Source organism: Pteropus vampyrus, unplaced genomic scaffold, assembly GCF_000151845.1.
Source record: "Pteropus vampyrus isolate Shadow unplaced genomic scaffold, Pvam_2.0 Scaffold45, whole genome shotgun sequence".
In the NCBI taxonomy this organism is placed as follows: Eukaryota; Metazoa; Chordata; class Mammalia; order Chiroptera; family Pteropodidae; genus Pteropus; species Pteropus vampyrus.
Window position 1 is genome coordinate 513,205 of NW_011888826.1, and position 5,522 is coordinate 518,726.

Consider the following 5,522-nt stretch of genomic DNA (forward strand, 5'->3'; position numbering starts at 1 on the left):
CGGAGGGTGATTAACATGATTACTTAAATCCAACAAAGCAAAGGGCATTTTTGATGGTTTTATGAAGGAATTAGTTACTTTCTATTTTATGGCTGATCTTTTTCCTCTCAGCTACTCAGTATCATTATGGGGCATCTCCAGGCTGCCTTTATACACCAAACCTGTGACAAGAAACTGAGCTGTGTTTCGTCTGCATTTGACACCTTCTTCTCAGCTTTGCCTCATTCAGTTAAATCCCAAGATCATACCATAGACATCTTACCTACGAAGACTTTCCTTCAATGTTCCCTTTCTCACCTGTACTTCTTTTTGGGAGAGATTAAATAAACATAATGATTAAAATAATGTTTTCTTGCTTTTTTTGCCATATTACTGCTAAATAGACTTCCCCCTTTTTCTCACATTGAATAAGTGTTTCTGCACTACCCACTACCACCCAGAACTTCAGCACTGGGAGCTCAGCATTTTGGTTTGAGATATCTAGTCCTCTGATCTGCTTACACGTTACTATTACCAGAAATATTTTAACTAATCTTAACACTGACCTTTCCCCTACTTCTCCAGATTTATGGGGCAGCCATTTCTATTTTACATCTTGTTCAATTCTGTGCCCACATATCAACTGTCTTTCTTTTAAAAGGGCACTTAAACTGTCATTTCCCAGAAGATATAAAAACTAAAGCAATGGTTCTCAAAGAGGTTCTCCAAGCCTCACCTGGGAACTTAGAAATGAAAATCCTCCACCCCTCTTAGATGTGCTGTCAGAAGCTCTCAGATGGAGCTAGTAATCTGGGGTTTAACAAACTGATGCAAGATGCTAATGCTTCTTTGTGTGAGACCCACCGAATAAGAGGATTAGTCAGGGTCCTAGTAGCAACACATGGGTAATTGGGATAATTATCCCAGCAAATTTGGGTAATTTGAAAAGAGTTTAATGAGTGGAGAATGAAAAGAAACTACAGGTGCTATTAACAGAGAAGGTACCATCAAGGCTCCTATGCTGCAGGGAGCAAGGGGAGGGAACCTGCAGACGGGGAGTGCTGCGCCCAAATCACAGCCTGGAAGGTCATGTTAGATAGCAGTGTCAGGAGAGAGCCAAGATCTCGATCTCCCTCCACTCTCTGGCCTGTGTTCCCCATTGGACAGATCCCACAAGAACTCTACGAACATCGGATGGTCCATAGTGACAGCAAATAGCTGGGTGGAGAAGAGGGGGAGGATGAATCAGGAGGGAAGAAGAGAAGCTATCCAGCCTAACATACTAAGAAGGCACAGTTCTTACCAGCAATGAAGAACAGCCCAGTGGGTGATATAAACACAAATATAGCTTACATGATATAAAGAAGAATATGCTAGAATTAGGGTCATCAACAATCTCGGTTTGCCTGAGAAGAGGGGTTTCCCAGAACCTGGGACTTTCAGTGCCAAAATCAAGAGAGTCCAGAAAATGACAAGCATTGGTGAGAACGTGGAGAAATTGGAATCCTTGTGCATTGCTAGTGAAAATATAAAACTGTGCAGACACTGAGAGAAACAGTATTATGGTTCCTCAAAAAAATTAAACATAGAATTATCACATAAACCAGCAATTCCCCTTCTTGGTATATAGCCCAAAGAATTGAAAACAAAAACTTGGATACTTTTACACACATGTTTGTAGCAGCAGCATTATTCAATAAATGGTGCTGGGAAAATTCAGTATTCTCATGTAAAAGAATAAAACTAGGTCCCTTTCTTATACCACTCCCCAAAATTAACTCAAATTGGATTAAAGCTTTTAGGGATCTAATTTGAAGAGAAAGGAAGCTGGGCACAAGTGATCCTGGGAATCGAGCACTCAGAGCAGCAGCCCCTCAGAACTGAGACAGTTGGAAATGGAAGTAGGGGTAGCAGTGTGGGTTAGGGTGAGGCAGTGCCATGGGCTATGGTTTCCAAATTTGGTCCAACAAACAGGGTCATCCTGTCACTACAGGAAGGCTGTACAGAGTTCATTTTTCCAGAAGTCTGATGGTGCTGAGGTCTATTATGGAATAGATTGGGAACTTTTTGCTAGAAAAAAATACCACTATCTGCCCAAGAAGCTTAAAATAAGAGGCCATTTGGAAAGATTTAACAAGACACTGAAGATTCGGAAAGAAAGGATGTAAAACTCAAAAAAATTCTTTCTAGAGATGAGTGAAGATGAAAAATAAAATTGTAAAAACTTGTGCCAGCAAAGCTGGGTTGACCCATGGGAATGACAGCCTTCTTGCCTACCCCCAGCCTCTCACCTATGTAAAAAAATAATAGATTTTTTCAATTTTATTTCTTTGAAAAATAATTGTGATGTTTTCAAGCATTGCCTTCCCTTTGTTCTCCTATCCCCAATAAAAGTTATTGTCACATTATTCAATGATTTGACTACTTTGTGTCTATCTTGTTTCTTTTTAGTGGAAAAATCTCACAAACATGAAACAGTAAGATATATGAAAAAACACTGTAGAAATGTCCCTTTTTACTAAATACTGGTAGGTCAAACAATAATCAAAAATGTTTATGAATTTCTGTTGAAATCATTGTTCTTTTCTCAACCTGGATTTAGACAATATTAAAAAAATCAATATCCACTAACACAAATACATATGTCTATCATTTATAAGTCATAACTCTGAATGTACATAAATTACAGTTTTGAATTATACTAAAATTATTATTTTTTCCTTATGGGGTGGGGAGTCAAAGGATACATTTGGAGTTTTTTTTTTCTTTTCCTTTTCTTCTTTTAATAAGGGTATGGGTTTAGTTGGTTTTTGTTGTGTTTTATCTTACAAAGACTTGAAGCCACTTATCTATCCTTCAGTTCTGCTGAATCCTTTAGAAAGATGGTGCCCACCCTAAAAAGAGAGAATTCCCCAAATTAAAATTGCTCTTAATTTCGGAGCATTTTCTCTAATGCCTGATAGATATATGTAATTTTATATTATATCTCTCCATATAAATTTGTTTTATCTTAAATAAAATTCTACAAAGGATCAAAAAATTTAGAAAATCAATTAGAAATTAAAATGCCAAGATTGTTCTATCATATTACAATGAATTTCTTCTCAAACTGACAATATTTTAAGCAGGATGAATTACAAATTAATGTGAAACATAAAAAAATGAAAATTGAAGGGTATTTGGTTAAAGATGATGGTTAAAGATTTGGTTAAAAGAAGGCATTTAAAGAATTTTATTATTATTTCTGGAAACCCTCCAAAAACTACAAAAAGAGCAAAATACACACATTCAATTTCAGAGAAACAAGTACCAGTAAATATCTATAACAATAACTATCCAAAGACTCTAGAATATCTACAAGAGTTAGACTAGCTAGGATATCTATGAGAGTTGCCTCTTAACACCTAGACAGGAGTGAAATTATGGGTAATCTCTTTATTTTTGCTGATGAGAGGACAATTTTTTTATCGTATTTGGCTTGAGTAGGGTGATTTTTATCTCAAGTTTTCTGTTTTGCTAGGCTTTCGCTTTCCTGATCCTTTCACCATGTAGAGCAAGCATCATCATCTACTGGTATGATTCATATCAGGCTAATTGAGAGCCCAGTTGTCCTACAAGCTCACATTTTATTTAGGAAATTCTTTAATTTCATAAAAAAGTTCTCACTTAGTTTCAAAATTATCTGCTCCCTAAATACTTTATATTATAACTAATTTCTGAAGTGTACTTAATTAATGGTTTTGAGAATGCCTAATATGCATTTTCTCAGTTTTTCTTCACCTCAGGAAATTAAGCCTCATATTTTCCTTCTCTTTCATAGATGCCAGATTATTAAGCCTTGTTGTAAGTTAAATTATTTATTCAAATTAATGGTGGAACTGTGATGTGTAAAACAGTTATTGTCTATATTAGAAGGTTTTCATTATGGAAGGTAGGTCAGAATTGTTCTGTATGCCTTCAAGAAAACTAATGAATTGGAGTTACAAGGAGAATATTTTAAGAATCAGAGATTATGCAAAGATGAAATAAACTATGCTGGGTGGTAGTAACTTTTTTCATCTCTGGAGCATTTCAAGCATGAGTTGGATATCCCTAGGGAATTTATATGTATTACAGGCAAGATTTAAGCATTGTTTAGGGTTTTGGAGATGATGGCCTTAATGGTCTCTGATATTTTATGATTTTATACAACTCTATTTATAATTTAAAATAGGTTGAATTTCAGAATATTGAGGCTAAGGCAACTGTTTGATTTTATGCTTTGAATCTAAATTACAATGGAAAAGATCATATGCCATTTAAAGAATTCATCTATTAAAATTTTATGTTCCTGAGAAGTTGCCTACTAATTGAGACTAGATTTTAAGTAATTAATTTCAGGAAAACTATCAAATATTTATTATATGAATAAGATCTGGATAATTAAACATGTAAAAAATACATGTTTATATTAGATTTTTCATCCATTATGCCTGAGCTTAAAGAGAGATTTGAGCTAGATGTATGATAAAGAGAGGCTTGTTGCCCTCAGCATCTGTGAATATTAGCCAATTTTAAGGAAACAAGGTTAATTTCATATGCTCTTTTGGTGCTCTATTTATTAAACCAATTGTCACTTTTATAACGAGTACTCATAGATGTTAAGTAGAAGAGAGGAAATAAAGTTTCATAAACTTGATTACCAATAATTGAAACATCACACTTACTTGAGCAAGATAATTATTGTTGTTTTCAGTGGGACCATACTCTAGCAATTGTGAGATTTTGCCTAGTCTTACCTTCTGCCACTAGGAAACAAATCCAGGCATATTTTAGAGGAGCAGATGGGCAGTAATAATATGTGTTTCCTAAGTATATCACTCAAAATCTAAATGCCCTCTCCCTTATTTGTTTCCTTATTGTACTATTAGAGGAGTTCAGACTACTTGAGTATTGTTGATAGCTATCTAAATTAACTCTATTTAAGGCATCTCTCAAGGATATTATTTCAATTACTAATATGTGAACAATTTTTTGTGATAGCAATGGGTGATGAAGCCTTTGCGTACCTCTACAATGATGTACTTTGGAATATATATTTAAAGCCTTTTTGTAAATTGGTCCATAGGCTTTCGTAAGAAATTATAATGAAAATAAAATGGTCTTAGAAGTACTAAATGTAACCCTGTATGAAAATATCTTTCAATTGTGATTTATCCCTGTTTTGTCATCATTACTGGTAAAATAATTTTATTGAAGTATCATCACTAATATAAAAGAGAACTTTAATAGAATCATTAGAACATGTCTATGACCATTAGTTTGAGGAACACTGGCTCATAATTTATGTTTTAGATAATCTTTAGAATCATAAAGTATACAATTTTAATGAATTAATGACCATTGTTTAGATCATGTTTAATACAAGAAGTTGTCAATATTAGGTTCGATGAAATAAAACTAAGTATCTAAGGCTATTTGCCATTTCTAATAAATCATGCTCTTAAAATAACAAATACTCATCAGTAAAAAAACTACTAATAAGTTACTAAGAAGATTGAATC